Raw genomic sequence first — 23,905 nt, 5'->3', positions numbered from 1 at the left:
TCACTCGGGGTTCTACAGTGCCCTCCTGCCCTGGTTTCTATAAATACTTCTCATTTCCGGATGGTATCTTCAATCTGCTCCCTGTGCGCGGGGGCGGTGAGTAAGTACTGCTCACCACATCCTCATGGGGAGGGAGTATTTACCTTGGTTTGCACAGCAAGCTTTCACTCCTCACACACCACCTCCCTCTGCTTCTTTGAGGAACACCACTGCAGGGTGACCCCAAAGCCCAGAGCTGGCAAAGAACTTCCCTCTTCTGCTCCAGAGCTGCACAGTTCTTCCTGCATATTCTGTGGGGAGATCACCCCTCCCAGGATGTCATTCCTCTCTACACAGCCCTGGCTGGGCCTCATCACAGACCTCTTCAACCCCTGCTCAGATAAGCCAGTATGTCCGGCATTCCCTTCCCATTTGCACATGTTCAGAAGCATATATATCCCAGGCCCATGGCTGAGCCCCTCCGGACTGCTTGTGCAGTCTGGGAAAGGCAATGGGTGCTTAATCTCCAGTTGTGAAGAGCCAGAACCCAGTTCCAGTCCTTTTTCTAGGACTGCATATTTGTTGGATCAGTTCTGCCACCTTTAGACTTGGCTGGAAACTACTGACACAATCTTTCCACCAACTTCACCAGGGGGTCTCTGGATAAATAAGTCAGAAAAACAAAGGGTGTAGCCATGTATACGTAGTGCATTAAGCTACTAAAATAAGTCTCTCCTATAAAAGGCACTGAATAAGACACAAAACTGGGACTCAAGAGACTTGGGTTTAAAGACCCTGCTCTGCTACTAACTTCAAGCAAGTCATTTCACCTCCCTGCTTCCCACCTATCCTTTGTCTGTCATTGTGCATCTGTACAGCTTCTAGTATAATGGGGTCCTGGATTTTAATTGCTACTGAACGAAAGAGACCAGGAAACCTAATTTTAATCAAAGCTAGACACTTCAATAATTCTTCTCAATTGAGTGAGGAAGCGAGATGCTGGGGTGATATAGGCCTCTGCACTGCAGACAGGAAAACACTGGCCTTTTATTTCTTTTTCATCTGCTGGCTAATGGAATTAGAACTCGGCATCCATTTATGTTTAAAAAAGGCTGCTGCTTATTTATTTTTCAGCACGTACTGTCCTAGCAAGCAACACCTGCTAAGCACAACACACATGACCTCTCCCGCATGCATTCAGCAAGGTAAAAGTTTGTATAATTCAATCTGTCAGGTGGTGAGGATGGCAGGGGGATGGAAGAGGCAAAACCACAGGGAGGGGAGGGGTTGCCTCTTCTAACACACACAGGAAGAGGCTGCCAGGAGCTACCCTAGACCCATGCTTTTCAAACTCTTATCAGTCACATACTCCATTTTAAGTTTGTTGCACTGCACTGTGCCCCTGTGATTGTGTCACAGACCATTAAAAAGCCACATTTTAGCATTACCACTGCATTGTCTCCTCCCCCATAATACAACAGTTTGGGGTAAGTTGTTATCCATTTACTTCCATTTCCCTCCTGCTTTCCCATCCTTCCTTCCCTCCTCTCACATGTCCTGGTGAAGTTCACCATGTCCTCACAGGGGTACTTATGATCCCACAGCCTGGGAGATGTAAAAGCACTGAAATCCTCAGAGGCCACAGGTGTCACTTCAACTGCTGTACACTTCGAGGATCTCTGCTGACTTCAGTGGAAGGATGTTTATTTACCAGAGCTTAAATCAGGATGCATGTATTTAATGACCATGTGACCTGAAGAATGGTCCTTTAAATGCTGTAACAGAGGTTGAGATGAGTGTGTGTGTGTGTGTGTGTGTGTGTGTGTGTGTGTGTGTGTTCCACAGTTCATGTGTCTCTGAACTGAGATATGAAATAGGACAGCAGGGTAAAGCCGAGAATGAAACTATCTGGGGTCCAATCACAAGCCCCTGCTTCTGAGTCATTCATAACAGTCACACAAAGGAATCAAGAGGTGCGATATGATCAGAGAACAGCAGCTAAAAATAATACGGAGATGTTGGCCACACAGCACAGCTCTGCTTAGCCTCACGTGGTCACCATGCTCCAGTGTGGGAGAGAGTTCAGGAGGCCTGACCCATGAGGGGAACAGGGATCTAGCATGTCATATCCTTAGCCATATCACATAATCAGGAGATTGGGCCAGCACCCAGGTCATTCCACCAAGCTCATGTCTAGGGTAGCAACATCCTGCCCAAGTGGTGATGGAGCAGGTTGTCCTGGACTAGGCTGTAGCAAAACCCTCCCAGGAGCAAGACCAGGGTTTGCAGACCATGTAGTCTCAAGCTGATGATACAGAATAGAGCGCCCAGGCTCCAATGGCCAGCCAAAGTCTAGCCTGCAGCTGCTCAGAGAAATTCTACTTAATAATGTCCCAATATACTTGTCCGCTAACACTGAAATGTTTCACAGAGACAGTTTGCTGTTAGGAAGTTCCATCAGAAATGCACCAGGACTCCCAGCCAACTCCTCAGCAGTCTGCCTCACAGAGTCAAAAGTCAGTCCAGAGTCTCAACCATAACACAGTCCTCTTTCTCCAGTGAAGCTGGGTTGTGCCACAGAAGCATGTTCCTCCTCCCCCTGGTATTTTATGGAATTTTCTTCTTCCTTGGTCATACACTTACTGGTGTACAATACTAGTCTTAGTGTGCTGTACTTCAAGCATTTTGCTATTCTTTTATCATTAGAGAATCCTTTTTCCAGTTGAAAAAGATCCTCAGACTCTCCACATTACTTAATTGGTAAACACTAGTCTTTAATATTATTGATAGTTAAGTGTCAGTTCAATTCTACAGGCCACGAATCCCTCCCACAGTCACTCTGCATACAAAGAGAAACAGTGAGACAAAGACAAAACAAAAGAGGGATCTAATAAACAAAGATCATCATTAGGAAGCAGGTTCAGGCTGATAGTGTCTATCACTGGAGCCTACTGCACCCAAGAAGTAGGCTACAGTCAACTGATTTATCTACTTATCCTACACAAGTCACACTTTCCCATCCAGCTTTCACTTTGCCCTTTTACAGGGTCCAATCCAAAACTCCTTGCAATGAACAAAAAGACTGTTGACTTCAGTAGGTTCTGGATTGGGCTCATTGTTGGCCTAAATCCATGCAAATGGAAACAGAGTGCAGTTAAAAGACTGTAACTGAGACAAAAAGCCTCTCATCATGAGATCAGCTCTCACCTCTGCCAAGGCAGATGCTTACTTCTCCACAACCATCTCTGTGCTTTCCTCCCATGCTGTCCTCTGCATGCAGAAACTCTTCATCAAGACCTGTAATGCCAGTCCCTTACCCTACACAGAAATCTACCAACTGTCAACTGCTAGGCAAGGAGTTAGCTTCAATTGTTCCTGCCCACTGGCTAAGAACAGAGAACACATCCCAGTCTCACAGCCAGGCATGTGTGCTTATCTCATCCATCGCACTGTCCTGCCTGTTAGACTGTAAGCCCTTTGGCACTGAGACTGTCACTCACTATAATCTTAGATTCATAGATGCTAGGGTCAAAAGGGACCTCAACAGATCATTGAGTCTGATCCCCTGCCTGAGCAGATGCCTATCCAGCCTTCTCTTAAAGACCCCCAAGGTAGGGGAGAGCACCACCTCCCTTGGAAGCCCTTTCCAAATTCTGGTGACCTTAACCATGAAGAAGTTCTTTCTAATGTCCAGCCTAAATCTGGTCTCTGTCAGTTTGTGACCATTGTTCCTTGTTACCCCAAGAGGTGTCCTAGTGAACAAAGCATCTCCAGCTCCTTGCTGCGCCCCCCTTAATGAATTTGTAGGTGGCCACAAGATCACCTCTCAGCCTTCTCTTCCAGAGGCTGAAGAGGTCCAGGTCCCTTAGTCTCTCCTCATAGGGCTTAGCCTGCAAACCCTTAACCATACAAGTGGCCCTCCTCTGGACCTCTCAGGGAGCTTATCCACATCCTTTTTAAAGTATGGCAACTGGATGCAGTACTCCAACTGCGGTCTGACCAATGCCGCATAGAGGGGAAGTATCACCTCCTTAGCTCTATTTGTCATGCATCTGCTAATGCATGATAAAGTATGGTTAGCTTTGCTGATGATTTCTTCATACTGACAACTCATGTTCATCTTGGAGTCCACTATGACTCCGAGATCCCTTTCCGCTTCTGTGCTGTTGAGAGGGTCATTTCCCAGCCAGTAGATGTGCTGGATATTTTTACATCCTAGGTGCAGCACTCTGCATTTATCCTTGTTGTACTGCATCCTATTGTGCTCTGCCCACTTTTCCAACTTGTCCAGGTCTGCCTGCAATCATTCCCTGCCCTCCGATGTGTTCACTTCACCCCACAATTTAGTATCATCCGCAAACTTGGACAGAGTACGCTTCACACCTACATCCAAGTCACTGATGAAGACATTGAAGAGTACAGATCCAAGGACCAAGCCCTGTGGGAGCCCACTTACCATATCCTTCCGGGTCAATACCGATCCATCCACAACCACTCTCTGGATGTGACCCCCACCCAAGCCAATTTGCCACCCACTGGACTGTGTAATCATCTAAGTCATAGCCTCTTAATTTATTTATGAGTACGGGATGAGATACCATATCGAAGGCCTTCCTAAAATCCAAGTAAATGTCATCCACCTCTACTCCTGCATCATAAAAAGAAACTAGATTAGTCCATGCTGGTTGCCCTGCTGCATTATTTTTCCTGCTGGACTCACACAAATATGATCCGTAATAATTTTTTCAAAGACTTTACCAAGGATAGAGGTGAGACTAACTGGTCTATAATTACTTGGATCCTCCTTCCCCACCTTTTTGAAAATGTGGACCACCCTGGGCCTTTTCCAGTCCTCTGGGACCTGACCTGAGCGCCATGAGTGCTCGAACAGCCGTGCCAGCGGTTCTGCTATAACAGCAGCAAATTCCTTCAGTACCCTCAGCTGCAGCTCATCTGGGCCTGCTGTCTTAAACACATCCAGTCCACCCAAATGACTTTGTACCAAGTCAGCTTCAACAGTTCATAGGCTGGTGTCCCTCTGATGCCCATCTAAGAAGCCATTAGGAGGCTTGTCCTCACTCTTGTTCAGGAACACCGAGGCAAAAAACTTATTGAAGAGCTCAGCCTTGTCCCACCTGTCTATCACTAATTGCTGCTGCTTGTTCAGTAGGGGTCCTATGCTGCCCTGCGCCTTTTTTATACTCCCTACATACCTAAAAATAGACTTTTTGTTGTCTTTAATATGTGTTGCCAGCCTCAGCTCCGTATTTGCTTTGGCCTTTCTAACTGCCTCCCTGCAAGTGCAGGCCAAGTAGGTATACTCTTCCTTGGTAGTTTCTCCCTGCTTCCACTGCCTGTATGCATCTTTTTTTGCCCTTAGGCTTCCCTGGATTTCTCTGTTTATCCAAAGAGGTTTTTTGGCCCCTTTGCCCCCTTTCCCTTGCAATGGGACCATCTCCCTCTGCACCTGAAGGACCACTTCCTTTAGGAACAACCACCCTTCCTGGACTCCCATCTCGCCCATACTCTTATCCTGCAGTGCATTATTGACTAAACTCCTGAGCACACTGAAGTTAGCCTTCCTAAAGTCAAGCATTTCCACCCTACTAGTTATCTTACCCACTCTATACCGTATGGTGAATTCGACTGATTGGTGGTTACTGTCCCCAAGGTGACCACGAATCTGCAGCTCCCCTACCAAGTCATCCCCTGTAGCCAACACCAAATCCAGTACGGCATTCCCCTTAGTGGGACCGTATACCTCCTGCATTAGGTGAAGGTCCTGCATGCATATTAAGAACCTATGTGAACGGTTGGATTTGGCTGACTGCTCCTCCCAGAAGATGTCAGGGTAGTTTAGGTCCCCCATGACAACCACGTCCCTAGAGCGTAAGGCCTCTGAGAGCTGCCTCAAGAATTCCAAGTCTAGCTTTTCCTCTTGATGTGGTGGTCTGTAGCAGACCCCCACCACCAAGTCCCTTTCCCTCCGATTTCCATGTATCCTAACCCACAGTACCTCCACTTTGTCCTCCTCTAATCCCATTTTGATTAGGGTAGACGTATTGCGCTCCTTAACATAGAGCAACCCCCTCCCCCTTTCCTCCCTATTCTGTCCCATCTGTACAACCTATAGCCCACAGTGCATACTGCCCAGTCATGGGTAGGGTCCCACCAGGTTTCCGTTAGCCCCATTAAATCGAAGTTATTGTTTGGAAACAGGAGTGTGAGTTCTTCCTGCTTGTTCCCAATGCTCCTAGCATTAGTATAGAGGCACTTAAGTCCCCCTGTTCTGACGCCCAATGGGCCCCACAGTACTTACATGGGATGTTCTATTGCATGTCTCATAGGTTGTAGGTCCTAGATTCTCTCCATTTCCAGCACTTTGCACTTTGCACAATGGGGCCCCTACCAGGCGGTGCCATCTGGGCACTACCCCAACATAAATGTAGAATCATCTTCATCATCTTTTGGCTCAAATCAAGTACCTCACTGGAGGCATCCGAATCCCAAAACCTCTGGGCTTGGGCCTGCACGTAGGATGCCTACCAGTGGATTTGGAAGTACCTGAAATCCCAGGGCGAGAACCTGGGATGGAGGATGCTCACTGGTTGTAGCGCCATACAGGGTGTTTAGAATTATTGAGTTCTGCCTGCTCAATTGATATGGTTTTTGGAACAACCCAGTTCTGCTCAATCTGTATGATTTGGAAGTGATTTGGCTGATTTGACCTGGAACATGAAATATATTAATTAAAAAAGATCTTAAGATCCTGTATCTGTACTAGGGGTTTTAGCCAGTCTGCTGTACCTCTAAACAGAGAGCACCATATCTGTTTGGGAAAAAAAATCGGTATGAATGTAAATTACAGAACACTGCAGCTCAATGCCCTAATCAGGAAAATCTTCAAGTGCATAAATATAAGACACTACTGACAAAACACCATTCAATCACACAGCCAGAGCAAACCTTTACAAAACAATGGGGTTTCTGCAGATATATGCCACAGCAAAGTTCATCTCCTTAATCCAACACATTCAATAAAACCAAAAGACAAAAACAGTTTTCCCTTTAATTATAAAAAGTCTTCCTTTTCAATCAACATCTCAGACTAACAGGAAACATACAGGGCTCTAAACATGTGACAGTGTGGCCTGGGACTAAATGGGTTTTGAAATCTTTAGTTCTAATTAAACAAATGACATGTTGTTTCACACGTATGTCTGCAACACAGTATGACTATTTCAGGACACAGTCAGGGGCAGGGAGATAGAAACAGCATAAGACAACTGTAAGCAATGCAGGATTACACAGCATGAACAGTGTCACATCCTCTTCCTGATCACCTTCAGCCTTCCAAAAATGCTCGAGGTAGCAATTACAAAGTTCAGGATCCTTTTCCCGGCTTCTTGGGGAATCACCCATTTTCCTTAGGAAAAAGTCCAGTGTTTTTCTCAGTGTGTGGTTTTTATCTTTAAATTGATCCCAGGAAGTACTCTGTACTGCAAGGTAAAATTAGCCTGTGGAACTCCACGCCACATGATGCAATGCAGATCAAAAGGAATCAGTATAGGTTTGAAAATCTACAAAGATAACATGGACTTAAAAAGAAAAGTAAGTGCTTTGGAAGATACATAAACCCTCAGATCTCATGGCACAAGCCCCAGGTTCTAGTGGGCACTGTCTTCTATATGGTGTCTTATGGTTCCTCCAATGCAGTTGGCTGTGGCTATTAGCCAGAAGTGAGATCTTCTAGCCAGAGGATGAATTACAGTTCTGATCCAACATGGCCATTCTTAACATGAGTGCTGTCCATCACAGGAATGCATGTCTACAGAGACCTGCACTTTCACATGCAGTGCTCATGGCCCACCCAGCTATTTACAGCAACAGTGTGGTACTTGCACAATGGAAAATATGAGTGGAGAGGGCAGCACACTTGCAAACCTCACAAACATCCGGCTGGTGTCAGTGTGACTATCTTTATCCCCAGACACAAACTCAACCCCTGATTAACTAACAAGGCAAAGGAGAAAAGGAGCATGAGACAGCTGACCATCTGACAGCTCCTGTCCTAGTGACTCTCTGGGAGGAAACAGACTCATATGTGCAGCCATGCAAAGGCAGTTCAGTGGCACTGCAGGCAACTTGGACTTGCAGAGGTTTTATTTTGGGTGGGAAGGGGACTAGGACCAGACCCTGTCATCTGAGTCTTAGTTGTTCCAACTGGACAAGACAATCTGTAGAAGGAATGCAAGGCAATGACCCTTGTCTTGAATAAGCTGGCATGGTCTGCTATGAGCTCTGCGCCTGAGGTGCAGTGGCTGCTGCTACTAAGGGACATGACCAGGGGGAGCAGCCACAGAAATCTGGTGCCTTCCCTGCCCATATCCCAAGGCAACTGGCTAGTGCAGGTAATTTTTGTATAGGGCAACCTCAGGTAACTCAGCTGCAGGTTGGAACTGAAAAGCATTCTGGGTATTCTATTGCATTGGACAAAACTAGCTATTGGCACCAGCTATTGCCATGGTGCCACCCTGCCCTTTGCTAACTTTGGAAGAAAAGGTAGTGTAGAAATGTGAATGTCTGGTGTTAACTGTGATCCTCCCCACCATGGCTTCTCTGCAGCCCCCTCTACTGGGAGCCCCTCTTCCCAAACCAGCTCAGCCCAGCACTTCTCCATCCCCAAATCTGTTTGCAGCACAGTCCCTACATATAACTATGCCTTATGGAAAAAATACTACAGGGTCCTATGGCAATAACTCAAAGTAATCACTGTAGGGAGTATTATAGCTCAATTTATATTCCTGCTATTAAATGCAGGAAACAGAGCCAGTTCCATTGTTCCTTGAAAATACAAGACCCAGGGAATTTAGACCTATCTCCTGTTCGCAAGCCATCTGCAAATAGCTGGGGGGTTTTAGTAATTTGTTGTTATTTGCATTGCAATAGACGGTCCAGTTGAGATAAAGGCCTCACTGTGCCAAGTACTGTCCACACACAGTCGCTGTCCAGAGAGTTTATAATCTGAGTCAACAAGAAGCAGGGAGAGATGTGATTTAGCCAAGGGCACCAGTACGAGCAGAGAGAGAAAAACAGATCTCCCAACTCCCAAGTTAGCATCACTGCCATGAGACCAGCCTGGGTCTGCAACTGCTTAGCTACTTATTCTTGCAAGCACATTTCAGCAAGTGGTTTACTGACTGGATTCGTTCTTTGTGTGTTTGATGCATTCTTTGTGTGTTTGATTCATTCCTTGCTTCTCTTTCTGACTGACCTCTAAAAGCCTAATTACCAGAGGGAGCTACAGACCCTGTATGTAAGTTACTGGTGAGCATTTGCAATCGATGGGCAAAACTACTGGCCAAACAATAAGAAGGGGTGGAAGAAACCTTAAAACTATTGCCATGAGAACCAGTCTCAGAGCAGTGTTTTTCCATTCTCTGGTTTTCATCCAACATTGACTGGGATGTCAGAACTGGAGATTTTTATCGTGCACTAACTTGAGGTAATTAGCACCGTTGAGATGTTAGCCTGGCCACTCCCCAAGCTACAGACATCTGGTGTTTACTCTCAGAGATCATCTACACTGAGAAGTCATTGCAAAATAAGCAAGGCAGCAAATTTGCAGCACAGCAGTTACTCTGCACTAGTTCCTCACAGGGGCATTTTCAAAGTGGAGTAAGCTACACTACACCAAAGCACTTAGGACCAGACTCTGTCCTACCTACTGGGCATCTAAGTGAAGTCAGGCACCTAAACACCATTCTAGTCCACCCTGTTCAAGTCCCTGAAAATCCAGGAACCCATCTACTTTGTAACATGCTGTCATCTGACCCCTGAGACTGATCCACAACAAGGACAAAACATAAGAGGACCTTCCCACCTTTGTAGTAACATTTTTCAGGGATTTGAGCAGGGCGGAATAGAGTCACACTTGGACACCGCATTCTTCTTACATACCTAATAGTTGGAAGAGAACCCATCCCTCAGAGTGCACCATTAAGTGGCCAAGGCACAGGAAGTTCACAGTACACTAGGGTGATACTCAGCAGTTACCAACCAGTGCATCTTGATCCACCGGTAGATCTCAGAGCCTCTTGGAGTCAATCTGAGGCTGAGGTGGGGAGCTGAGTGCCCGCATGCATGCATGCACATGCCCCAGCTCAGCAGGCCAGTCTGTGGGGGAGGGATGGAGCAGGGGCTAGACTGAGGCCCCCGTGGTGAGGGACAGTGCTGCAGAGGCAGGAACAGGGGTAAACTGAATGGGGCCCTGGCTTGTTGGGACTTACCTGCTGGGGAGGCATGCCCCCAAATAATATTTTCTCCCTCTGCCTTGATCTGCACACCCCGCCCCCCCCGCCCTTCCCTTCTCACAGACTTACCTGCTGGGCTAGTGTGGGAGGTAGCAGCAGCACACAATAAATCTTGGGCTGCTTTTAAATGTCAAAGGTGATCTCCTACTTAAAAAGGTTGGAGACCACTGGTGTAAAGTAACTTCTGCTGTGCAGACAAGCCCTAAGAGCAGCCTAGGTTAAACTACTTTCAAACTGGCCTAAACTAGACTGCACAAAGGCATATGAGGCCAGATTCTAGTCTACTTGCTAGGCAGCTAAGTAGTAAGCAGGTTTTCAAATACAATCCTATCCCACCCTGCTCAAATCCCTGAGAGCCTAACACAAAGGTGGATGGATCATCCTCTGCCTCCCTGTTTTTGGAAACTTTGTTTTAAGGCTAAGATGAATGCACATGTCCAAACTGGCTGCCTTACGGTTTCTCCGGATCTAGAATAGATCACACTATATAGAATAGGATTTTGCCCTTTGTGTGAATTAAGCATCCCTACAGGAACCATCCCAGACTGCTTCCCCATGGAGACAGCCTTGAAGACCAGATTAAGGTAAATTACAATTATACTCTACAGCAAACCTAGGGGAAGCATGAACATATTGGCACTTACAAGTGTGTTAGTGACATCCAGTTAATGCATTGTTTCTGCGCAAACACATCCCTGAGGAACCTGCTCACCCAGCTGTCCAGGGATGAGGATGGCAGATCCCAGCAAGAACGTTTTCCCCCCTCACTGCACCTGTACAAAAACCCACATCCAGCATACTGCTGCTGGAAGGCTAATAGAAAATACACATGTTAATTCTTTTCCTTTCATGCAGTGACTCTTCAGTTTTCAGTTCACCACAACCCCCGGCAGCCCACCCACGCTGCCTGGGTTTGTGTGAGGAAAACAGGCTCCTTGCATTGTTGAGGCTGCCCGATGCTGCTCAGCAGGAAGTCTCTGCTGTGGCTAACAGCCATGCAACCCTGCTGAGAGGCAAGCGAACTTGGGTAACTGGATTCACCCCTCCCAGCCTAGCTCTGTGCTAGATGTTATCGCCTTTACATTTCTCCCCCCTACCTCCAGGTCCCTTGCTGTGGTGGGATATGCTGCTGTAGACCGGTCCTCAATATTTTAACTCTCCTCTTTTATAGAGGCCTAGATCCCAAAGACCTCAATCAAGGCCCCACTGGATTCATCAGTGCACTAACTTACAGCAAAGATGGTCCCTGCTCCAGAATACTCAGTACCGGAGGAGTTGTTGCATTGGGAAATCCTAACAACGGAACTCTAATGTCAGCATAGCCCCGGAAACAGCCAGTCACTGTAGACAGAGCAAAAAAGCACCCTTCATACCACCCTTCCCCCCCAAAAGGAAGTTTTCCAGAGGGTAAAGACTCTCCCCCTGTGAGGAAAATGTTAACTGTGGTGACAGCCCTGGCGGAAGCCATGTTGGGGTTAGACAGATAGAAATGGAAACAGCAGATAAGAGCAAGGGCTGCTACTGCTGCTGCCGTTTGCAACCAGAGCTAAAAGGCAAGACAAAGAAATTCCCCAGGCATCAGCTGGCAATGGGAGCAGGCAACAGTACATCCAGGTCCCCAGTGCTTGAGATGGCTCAGGACAAAGAGCCGATCAGGATTTTCCTTGGTATGTAGCAGATGAACTTTGAAAGAGGAAATATGGACCAGAAGTTACAGTGACAGCCTGGGATTTGAGATCAACTCCTTGTCTGACATAGGCCCCCTCTATGGACCCCTGGGCAAGTCACTTAACTTCTGTGCATCTCAGTTCCCCAGGGCTAGGGACAGACATTCCACATAAGCTAGTTTAAGTGATCAGAAACTGGTTTAAACCTGTAACAGAACAGATATTCACATAAACCACTTTGAAAATGGCTGACACTGGTTTGAGATAAACCTGGGTGAATGTAGTATCAGACTGCGGCAGGGTACCTTTGGTGCCTGCCACTTTAAGGGCAGAAAACAGGCAGCAGCCAGATGCCTGATGAGCAGTCATTTTGGACCCAGGGCTATAAGGAGGAAGGAGGTAACATCAAGCTGAAAGGCTGTTCTGGCCAGAGTCAAGAGGTAAGGGCAGGGGTGGAAGTGACCCCTTGTCCTGGGTATGGCGTAAAATTGCACCCTGCCAGGGAAGAGTGGCCAGGTGCAGCTCCTAGTGGTGTGGGAGCCCCCAGAAAATGCCAGGCCAGTTACCTCCCTGGTGAAAGGCGGGTCAGGGCACCTTATAACCCCACCCCACATCCCTGGTGGTGATCTAACAAGCAGGGGGAGCCCAGACGTGCCCAGTGGCTGTGCCCAGGTGGCAGGGGAAAGCCTGATGGTGCAAGAGTGACCCTGAATGAGAGGGGTGATGAGTGAGAGCAGCCCCATGAATGGGGGTGAGTGAGGAGTCCCGGTGGGGGCTTAGTGGCCCGGCGAGGGGCTAGGAGCAAAACAGGCCTACAGTCATACAATTGCTAAGTCAATGCTCAGGTGAGGGTAGCGGGAGACACCCAATAGACTGCACCAGGGCGGACCAAGGAGAGGAGAGCTAAGCCTGAAGCCGGGTGAGGCCCCTGAGACTGGGCAGTGTGAAGGAGGCTGGGTGAGAGCCAGCAGAGTTAGTGGGATCCCGGTGAGAGAGGAGTAGCATGCAAGTGGCTCTCCAGTGCTGTAGAAAAAAGCTACAACTGTGGGCCCAGTCTGCTTCGGCCATAGGCCAGAGAAGTGACACCAGAGTAACATCTGCGAGGTATGGGACCCATGGAGGGGAGGTCGGAGTGGGTCTTAGGCCATCAGCAGGGCAAGTAATGGGTAGTCTCCCACCTTAGTAACAACCCTCATATTTTTCCATCAAGGCATGGAAGGCGAGCAAAATGGGCAGTTACCCCAGGAGCAGGGCAGCTGGTGAAGACCTGATGAGGAGATAACCTGTTACACAGACCTAACTGATTTGCTCAAACTGGTTTATGCAATTTCTGTCCCAGACCCCTTGCTGGTTTAAGATAAAATAGACTCCCCAGCATCACATGCTCTCTGGGATGGGCAGGGCTCTCTACTCCACAGCAGAGCTGGCCCCTCCCCTCTGTTCCCTGGCCAGAGCTCCAGAAGAGACTGCTTGCACAGCAGGGTCTGCTTGGCTTCCCCCTGCCCTACCCCCCACCCCTCACTTCTCACTGCTGACACAGGGATTCCCCCAACTCCCACAGCACTGACCCCAGCCCCATAGATCCTAGGCATGTGGTATGCTAGTTAATGCCAAGAAATGTCTGTGTGCATGTCTCCAGTTTCACTGGGACAGGCAGACAGAACAGTGACCACTTAGGACTTTTTGGAGCTAATCAACAGGTCAACTGGTAAGCTGTTTAAGAAGAGTTTGAACTAATGGGGAGAGGCTATTGTTTTGCTGATGGGCTGATAAACACTGTTATCACAAATCCCTGCTGGCCTCCTTGCCTGTCAGTTTGCTGCAGACAGTATAAAGAAGCAGGGAGAGGGAGATTGAAAATCTTGATATCATCAATAGATGCATGCACTGCACACACCCCCTTGCCTCAGAGAGCTAGCAGGGGTCTAGGGTCTGGCAACACTCTGGCTCCTTGAGCAGCCAGCAGGGAAATGCCTGGGATGGTGCAGGCAGACCTCCCTAATAAGAGCATCCTGCCTGGCCTAGCCATGCCCTCCTCAGCTCAGTACTGTACAAGGGAAGGGAGGGCTGCTCTAGCACCCCCCACTCTCCCCCCCCCAGCTTCTAGCCTGAATCACTGCAGACATGTGCTTGAATTTCCTCAGTCCAGAGAGAATGTCTGTCTGTTTACAAACTGGTTCAACCTAGCCAGGTTAGACTAACCTTCAAAGATTGAGTCAATTTAGGCTCAGGGTTTTTGAATGTCTGTCCCTAGCCCATCCATCCAACTGGGACTGCGGCTCACAGGAGTACCCAAGAAGGCAGTAGCCCATGCAACTATAGGAGAGAGAATGCATCTGCCACTCCTAGCAAACTGCTTGACAGTCAGTTGTCTTAGTTCAGACAATTATTCCAGCCTCCATCCTGGGATCCTGGCTTGCTTTGCAGGAATAAAATCAATACATAAATGCTACATGAGGCCTGCACAATGCATGCCTCGCAACTCATCTACGTCTTAGGGGCAACACCCAGAGAACCCAGAATGTCTGGAGTGCACTTGGAAGACCTGAAGCATTATAGAGCTGCACAGGCACACCTCAGAGGAAACCCAGTCTGCCACAAGGAAAGCAGCACAGCTCAGCAAACCCCTCAGATTTCCTAGGGCTGATGCACGCTGCTGAATGGTATCACTACCACACTTCTGTGGTAACATGCAACCTTCCATAGGTGCTTGCAGTTTAGTGAAATTGGCAGAAAAGGGGAATACAGCTGTTAGAGACTCAGTGCTTGTGGCCTGTAGTGGTACAAACACAGCCAATAAAGGGCTCCAAGGAAAAGAGAGGAAAAATAAGTAGTAAGAACTAGTTAGCTGACTCCACAGTTGGTATAAATAAATTATTTTCATTTGTTTCAATGCAGCCATGCTGATTTGTCCCAGCTGTGGATCGGACCCACTGACTTCCAGAGAGCTATACCAATTTCTTCCAGCATAAGGGTGGAGGGATTGACTTTAACAATGCAGTATTAGCTGTAGATCTGGCCCATTAACAGAGCAATGTTGGGGTGGATCTCCCAAAGCAGAGGGACACTGATGTATGCCAGCTAGAAACATGGTTCCCCTACACTTTCTCTACCCCATGCTGATCCTTGCAGGCATCATGTAATGCTCCTATTGGAGCAGGCACTTTTTTCTTTGGTTGCTCTATTAGTTCTGATGCCTGGTGCATTTTCCTACTGGAATGGAGATAATTTGTTGCTTGATGCATTTGCAGTGGGACCTCTCTCTCTATTCTGTGCTGCCCACACCACATGACAAAGCACTTATGTATTCTTGCCATATCTCACCTATTCATTGGGTTCTTATTGCACTTGTGCTTGAGATGACACTTGTATTGTAACCCTCCATTTTCTGAGCTTCCTTTCTCAGCTAATTCCCTTTCTGCCTGGATCCTTGCAGATGTGGGCTTTTTATTTGTTTTATTTTTGTTTTATGTATTTGGGTTTTTTTTAACTGTACAATTTCTTTTCAAAGCAGTTGTTAGTCAGTGGTGAGATGGTGACATCAGAAGCACTCAGCCAATCTATGTGCAGTTGACTGAAACTTATTTGCATTCTCCAATCCAATTGGTTTCAAGATGCTGTGGGATTGACTTATCACTTTCTAGCCTTGTTGCATTGGGATGACCTCCTGCATGTGAAATTTAGTCTCCTAGTGACATCATATTTGAACTGCAAGACTAGATTTAAAAAAACAACTCTGTTCTTTCCACCTGTAATTCTAAAACTACCCACTTTCCCCATATAATCAAGGGACCACCACAGACTCTTTTAAGTCATCCATTTTTTTCACCTTCGCAAGATTGCTCCATAGAGGACAGAAACCATTTTGTTCAGTCTAGCTTTCAAACTCCCTCTCATGACCCTATAATATCCACTTTTCCCTTCCACAGTTCTGAAACAACCTTGGTTAATACCCAGGCTCTGTAACTCAGAATCTTTCACATCTTATAGCCCCAAATCTCTTGTGCCATTTCAGCCAAAACACCCTAATGAACCAGACTACTTATTAATGTTTGTCTTTCATCGATTTTTGCATCCTCCATTGCCAAAGCTGGGCTATACACCTAAGTTAACAGAAATACAATTGAGCTGAAGTATTTTTGAACATATTATTTATGCACCTGGACCTGTGAAAAGAATACTCTAATCACTGCATATGTCTATTATTGTTATTGTTGTTACAATAACAGTAGGGCAGAGGTGCCCCTGGCACGCATATGTGCAAGGGGCTGTGCAAATGAAGAACAAAAATATGTTCCCTGCCAAAAGGACTTGCAGTGATTTAGCATGGGGTGGCCAACCTGCAGCATACATGCCATAAGTGGCACAAGTAGCCTCTGTATGTGGCATGTGGCAGACAAAGGAGGGGACAGGTAGCATAGTGGCCAATAGGGCAGGGAGCAAAAACCAGAGCAGCAGATCAGGCAGGGAAAGTCAGTTGGAGTGGCACTTAAGCAGGATTCAGGGCTAATTGTGGCCCTCTGTCAAAAACGATGGCCTCCGCTGATTCAGAAGGTTTGTTGTTTAACCAGAAAGACTGGAGACATTTTATATTTTAAACAAAGGTCTACATCTCTGTCAAAATTGCCCAACCCCCAGCACATGGCTTCCTGCCTGCACAAGAGAGAGATACAGTGCTGAACCCTCTCAAAAGTTCCCTTTTTGGAGGGACATTTGTAGAATCACAAAATCATTCTGAGAAAAGTAGAGCTGGATGTGGGTCACCTTGTCCAATCCCCACTCAAGACAAGATCTAAACTGCCAATCTAAACTATCTAAACAAGTGTTTTGTCTAACCGACCCTTAACACTTCAGAAACAAACCCTCACACACAATGAGTAGGCACAATTCCTGAATCACCAAGCACGCTCTAACTTGCCCCAGGTAAAGCAGGGGGAGAAAAGCAACGTCTTGCTACTGCAAAGACAGGAAATAGTTTGTTAAAATGTACTCAGGAGATCCACACACCCCGCTACAGTGCATCTCAACATCCCTCACATACATGCAATCTCCTCACCTCTACTACTGGAAACAGTTCCCAGTAGGAATAAAGAATCCTGGCATTGAAGTCACAGGAGCCATTTATACTAACTAAATGAGCAATGAACAATTGCTTTGTCTTCCCTCATTCTAAGAATGGGTGCCCCATTACATCTCACATGCAGATTTTATTGGGCTGGGAGGCATGTCCTCAGAGAAATCCTCTTGCTGGATGCATTAATATGAACAAGACTAAGGGAGGATGGTCTTATTGATACAGCACTTGATGATGTAGCAGGGCTGGGTTCCATTCCACCCTCCGTGCCCCTGGGCATGTCCCTCAGTCAGGCTGTGCCTCAGATCCCAATCCTTCAAATTGCCCATACCTGGCTCTCCCTGGACTCCATGCTCTTCAGGGCCAGGGCTGGCTCCTACTATGTGCTTGTGCAGCACGTAGTACAACAGAGTCTCGGATCTTACCAAGTGCTTTTTTACACATGAAAACTGACTAGCATAGCTATAGCAGAATAGTTTAATTCTAAAGAGGCCAGGATAAATCCCCCACGTGGGCACTCTACTCTAGAATGAGAGTGGCTTTATTCCAAAATATTTACTCTGCTTCCAAATTCCCGTTTGCTCCAAAATACAGCACATGTCCTGGGTAGCTGTAGCAGAGTAATTCCCCCAAAGCTATGCTGGTAAATTTCCCCATGTAGACAAAAACTTGGTTTCAAGGAGTAAGATTACAGGAACCATCACAAATCACTCAAACACTTACTGCCTAATAAACCCCATTTATTGCCAACCTTGTTCTTTCAATGTTCACCTTCCTGCTGAATAATAAACTGCAGCCCTGCAAACCTTCCAGCAGCATAATAAACCCCACCACCATCTGACCAGCTTTGTGATAGCCTGCTAATTGCAGCAGCCTGGGTTTACAACAAGCCTAGGGACCCCTAGAGTTGCCTCACAAATCTTCCTGAAAACTAAGACAGACCTGAGGACTCAGTTCTCTGCTCCCATGCCTAGGGTCATGAGATCAGTCAGAGCTTTGCAGTTCAGTTTGATGAGGACAGTGCTGGCCCCTACTGCACTTCCACGGATAACATCCCCCTGCCTCTACATTATCAGGTCCTCCAGACCTTGGTAACTTGGCTTTCCATCGGTGTTCTTAAAGGATGCAGGCATGATCCAGACTGACTACTGATAAGCAGGATGCTCCTGGCTAACCCCCTGCCCTGCTCAAGCTCAGAACAGACAACAGGTGGGAGGTTGTGTCACATATTCGGGAGCCTGCTAGAAGCCCAGGCTTCTCTCCCCAGAAGATGCTGAATGACCACAGGGCAGGACTTGGGGAGACCCTGAATGAACACTGCCATCAGGGAGTAAACCTGGTATTGGCCAACTCCCTGCACTGAGCTGGTAAAGGCTATAACCCACACGCACTTGGAATGCCAGTGGGGTCAGGGTCACACCTACTTCTGGTCTAGCCTTCACTACCTAGCCTTGCTTGTGAACTCTGGTCCCGATGGCAGGAAGCTGTGTATGTCCACACCAAAATCCCCTCCACAATGGCGGATCCCACCTCTGCAGCCAGTGACGTAGCAGCAGCAGCCTGCCCTTGCCCCGTGAACAGAACTGCGGGGGTCACACGCCTCCCCCCCCCCCCATCCATGCTTGCCCAGGAGTGCACACAGCAGTGGGAGCTTCCCTTCCCCTGTCCCCATGCCACCCCAAACAAGCTACTCACAGCTCTGACCCACACACTGTCCCAGATGGGCAGTGCCTGTTGGTGCCCCTTCACTTCGGCACCTGGGGCAGTCGCTCTACTTGCCCCCACTTACTACGGCACTGTCTGCCAAACCTTCACCCTGCTGCTGCAGCCTCTTCAGCAGCTGGGGCGTTCCCAGGGCCTTCCTTCTCTGTGCTCAGGCAACGGCTGCCAAGCAGTGCAAATTTCAAATACCTGAAGGGAGATTACAGAGAAGATAGAGATGGGCTTTTCTCTCTGACGGTATGGAACAAGACTAGGAGCAATGGCCTTCCACTGCAGCAGAGGGAATTTAGGTTGAAGATTAGATGGAACTTTATGACTATAAGGATGGTCAAGCACTGGCAGAGGATACCTAGAGAAACTGTAGGATCTCCATCCCTGGAAGTTGTAAAGAGCAGATTGCACAGACACTTGGCTGGGATGGTTTAATCAGGGATGCTCCTGCCATAAATAGGACTGCTAGATGACCTTCTGAGTTCCTTTCCAGCTCTGTTTTCCTATGTTCCTATTTGCCAAAAGCCCCTGGGTGTCCGTGCACTTTGACAGTATGGTTTGAAATAGTTCTTGAGGCCCCCCCTGCTCTCAGCAAGGATACGGGCACAAATCTAACATTGCCTTCTTGTGATTACCAGGGCAGTGCTGATGTATGAAGCTTCTGCTTTAGCTTTAAAGCACAGCTGTGTTCTTGAGACAAACTTAAAATGACACCTCAGGCTCTTTTGTTTATTAGGTTTTACTGACTCCTTAGCAAATGGGCTCAGTTACCAGATAGTTTTCCAGTATGTCTTGTGAGCTGATTTTTCTCATTCTCTGTTCTTATCCTAAATCCTGTGCTGTGCACCCAAGCTCCTAAATACCAGCCCCACAAACTCAGTCTGGTTCCCAAAGGACAAACTGGTTTCTTTCCTTCCCCTCCATTAGCACCAGTAACAGGGCACTCCCTGCCCTCATGGACACCTGTGCAGTCACCAGTGACTTCAGCAGTCTCATAGACATCACTTACTGGAATGCAGCAAACAATTCTGTTGCTGACACACAGAATCATGCACAGCTTAGAGTAGCAAAGGAACCAGCAGCCTCTCACATAGTATTGCTGGTGCTGCAAGGCTCCTAGTAACACACACTGGTTTTTGTCATGTCTGTCAACAGATGTGAGTATAACCTGCACACACAGGCAGCAGCTCTGTGGAATAGTAGAAATGCACTTTTAAAAAATGAGGTTGCAAAAGGACTAGTCGTTTTGGATGACCCACCAAAACAGAGCCTGATTTTCAAAGGGAGGGTCTGAGGTATCTATCTGGACATCCAGAAACGAAGGCATCGCAAATCACTAGTCATAAAGACCCAAATCCTTGCAGGACACTGCGTGCCTTAAATGCCTTTGAGGATCTGGGCCAAAGTCATTAGGGCCAGTTTTCCTGTTGGGGACCCTGTAGAAGGTTCATTCTAGAGCTCCTGCTCTTCACTAGACAACCACTCTGACACCAAGCTGTGGGGTAAAGTGAATACACCAGCAGGCAGGGACCACATCCAGGCAGACCTGGATAGGTTAGAGAAGTGGGTGGATCTGAACAGGATGCGGTTCAACAAAGACAAGTGCAGGGTGCTGCACCTGGGGAGAGGGAACCGGCACTATGGTTATAGGTTAGGGGCTGACCCTCTCAGCAGCACAGAGGCAGAGAGGGATCTTGGAGTCAGGATTGATTCCAGGATAAATATGAGTCACCAATGTGACAAAGCAATAGGCAGAGCCAACCACACCCTGTCATACATCAACAGGGGCATCACTAACAGGTCCAGAGAGGTCTTGCTCCCCCTCTATGCGGCGCTGGTCAGGCCGCAGCTGGAGTACTGTGTCCAGTTCTGGGCGCCGCACTTCAAGAAGGACGTGGAGAACCTGGAGAGGGTCCAGAGGAGGGCCGCTCATATGGCTGAGGGCCTCCGTGGCCAGCCCTATGAGGAGAGGCTGAGGGACCTGAATCTCTTCAGTCTCCACAAGAGGAGACTGAGGGGGGATCTTGTGGCTGCCTACAACCTTATCGGGGGCCACCAGCAGGGACTCGGGGAAAGTCTGTTCACCAGGGCCCCCCTTGGAGTCACCAGGAACAACGGCCACAAGCTGAGGGAAGATAGGTTTAGGTTAGATATTAGGAAAAACTACTTCACGGTAAGGGTGGCCAGAGCCTGGAACAGGCTTCCCAGAGAGATGGTGCTCTCACCTTCTCTGGACATCTTCGAGAGGAGACTGGATAGGCACCTGGCTGGGGTCTTATGACCCCTCCCACCCCCAGTGCTCCTTCCTGCCCACGGCAGGGGGTCAGACTAGATGATCTGTCTAGGTCTCTTCCGACTCACTGATTCTATGATTGAGCAGCCATGAAATTGAGAGCTGCTGGTCAGCTTCACAACCGCTAATGCAGGTGGTCCCTGGCAAGCTAAGCGCTCTGTGCAATCACACATCTTGCCTTATCCTTATGCTGCTCCTGAATATCACCCACACTATGGCATGGGAAGTTGGTTTGAGGAAATCTCAGCCTTGTCAGTTTCCACTGCAGAAGGGGCTGCCTAAGATATCAGGTGAAAGTGACTGATGATACTTCACCTTCCCATACCAGCTCCTGGTGCCTGCAAGGGGCACCCTGAGCTGTAAGTCCCTGCTGAGGGAATCAGGCTCCACACAAACAACTTTCTACAAGCTCTGTAACATGCACAAAGGTTTGGGAACCCAAGGTCTGAGACATCACACCCAAGGGGGAAAGAGTACATGTCCCAGTGCAGCGCAAAAACAGGAACTGGCTCAGTAGGAGCTTCCCCTTCTGGCTAGGCTATTTCTGAACCCATTGGCTAAATCTGCAGAGTTCCATGGAGCGGCAGAGGGCAGATTTCATGAAAGTCTGGTCAGTGCAGGAGCCAAATCGAAAAAATTCCCACAATTTGGGCAGGGAGATGAAAAGCTTGATTGACTAAGCCATCCAGGGAACCATTTGATCGTGAGTGCTCTGAATTACCAGACCCATTTAATTACTTTCATTTTAAAAAGTGCTAAAGTGCAATTTGATCATCTTTTTTTTAAGCTAATTTTGGAGTGATTGTTAAGAAGAGATTCACAAACAATGGACCTCCCAGAGCAGGGAAATTGCAGAGCCCTGAAGTGCATGAGCATTTGGTAAATAATATGAAAGGCAACAATAAGTAGACGGGGGCTGGGAAGCCTGTTTCAAGCCATCAGCAATCCATTCATTCCAGCCAGAGGTACCTGAAAATGGTAGCTTGCATTGTCACTCAGCACAATGCCGTTTTGCTTTCTATAGCATCACCCAGACAAAAGCTCGCAGCATGATGCCCATGGCCAATTACAGGCTATGGAGGCAAAGAAAAGGAAATGATGTAGGTTATAAGTAGCATCTGTAAAGGTAATGGCGGGGGGAATGGAGGAACTGACCAGAGAGAGGGGGACTGGATGGAGTGAGATGAACAGAGTGGTTCGGGGAGCAGGACAAGATGGTCTTGTCAAAGGAGAAGTGGGACCCCAAGGGCCAAGGAGAAGCAATGGTGCTTCAGTAGGTCATGAAAGGAGTGAGTCATATCAAATCAGCAAGGAGGCTCTTCCTGAAGATCAAAGCACCTGTCATGTACAGAGCACAGGAAGAGATGGGGCAGAAGGGCACAGCCCTAGAAGTGTCCAAGGACAAAGGGAAGGAGCCTGTAGTGGGTTATAAAGCAGCATCTGTAGAGGTAATGGCAGGGGGAATGGAGGGACCCCATGAGATCACTGTGCATGCAGTGCCATGATTTCACTAAGATGTGTGGTGCAGGGGTTGGAAAAAATGTAGTTGTGAGGGTTGGAAAAGAGGCTGGAAGATCCCCATGATGGCATGAAGCTCAGAGCCCTATCTCTCTAGGAGGACTGGAGATAATTTCCACAAAAGGCCACATGCCAGAGAGGATGATGGGCAGGGACACAAATCTCAGCACAGCTCCCAACTCTAAGGTAAAGCAAAGTTAATGGGTCTTGGAATAGGCTCTGGTGAGTAATTTTATTTGCTGTGGTTTACTTGTATTTATTCACAAGCACTGACCTAGCAAACGTACTACCAAGCCTTGGGGGTCCAGCCTCTTGGGAAGCGAGAGGGGAAGCATACGCTGGCAGAACAGCACATTCAATGGGACCATAAGCATCTCCATGAGATGGGAGCACACAGAGATGTAGAAGGGGCATCTAATAGTTCTGTTGTGTGCCAGCCAATCACCATAAATAATCTGAAAGGTAGCATATGAAAGGCACTATAAATAATATGAAAGGCAGCTTCCAGACAATCACAAGCCTAGTAAATGACACCAAAGCCTGTGACCAGCTTCACAGACCATGATGCTCCCTAACTTTCATTACTTTGCAGTGACCAAGTAACTCTGGACAGGGGAGAACAGATACCCAGATGTCACAGGCAGCCCCACACCACTGTTCATCACCAGCTTGGCAGTCTCTGGGAAATGCTACAGATTGCACAGCCCCATCCACCAGAGCCAGAGCCAACCTGAATGCCAGGCATCACCATCACCTGCAACCTCACCCCAGACCCAGAGCATGTGGGGGAGCTGTGCAAGCACGAATTCAGCTCCATGCTGGACCTAGTCTTGCAGGCTATTGTGCCCCATCTGGACCAAGGTAGCTCTGACAGTTTTGCTTGCAAATGCAAAGGACTGAGTGCCTGGCTGCTCTGAGCCTGCAAACAACACCACACACAGTGGGACACTCAGTGTGTAAATGGTGACTGATAATTGGGGGAAGATGGTTGTGGGGGTGCTGCTTAGAACTAGGCCAACCTGCCCACTGCTCTTCCCTACTGTTAAACCAATTATCCTCCCAGCCCAGCAAGTAGGGAGGCCACAAGCTGGCAAAACACCTCACTGTGTGGCAAACACAGTCACCTGGTTCAAGGCAGATGCACCTGACAGTTCCATTTCCTTGCTTCTCTTATTAGCTGTGTGTTAATTAGCTCCCTGCTCCAGCCTTTAGGGGAACACCAGCAGCTGTCTCTGATTGGAGGGTGCTAAAGTCCAGCCCACATCCTGGTCCTTGGGGAAGCTCAATGAAGGGCACATAAGTGGGTTGCAAAACAGAAGGGCAGCTGGGAGGAGAGACAGACAGCTCC

The 23,905-nt window shown here is 47.9% G+C and overlaps 1 protein-coding gene across 3 annotated transcripts in view; it reads right to left on the bottom strand.

Annotated features, from left to right (window-relative positions):
• The window catches only part of LOC149858361 (diacylglycerol kinase eta-like), a 145,526-nt gene that overhangs the window by 102,982 nt on the left and 18,639 nt on the right, over window positions 1-23,905 (bottom strand). The gene's annotated exons all lie outside the window — the stretch shown is intronic.

This window comes from Crocodylus siamensis, chromosome 8 (genome assembly GCF_052110815.1).
Source record: "Crocodylus siamensis isolate JL-2025a chromosome 8, ASM5211081v1, whole genome shotgun sequence".
Lineage (NCBI taxonomy): Eukaryota > Metazoa > Chordata > Crocodylia > Crocodylidae > Crocodylus > Crocodylus siamensis.
This window is presented reverse-complemented; position numbering and strand designations above follow the sequence as displayed.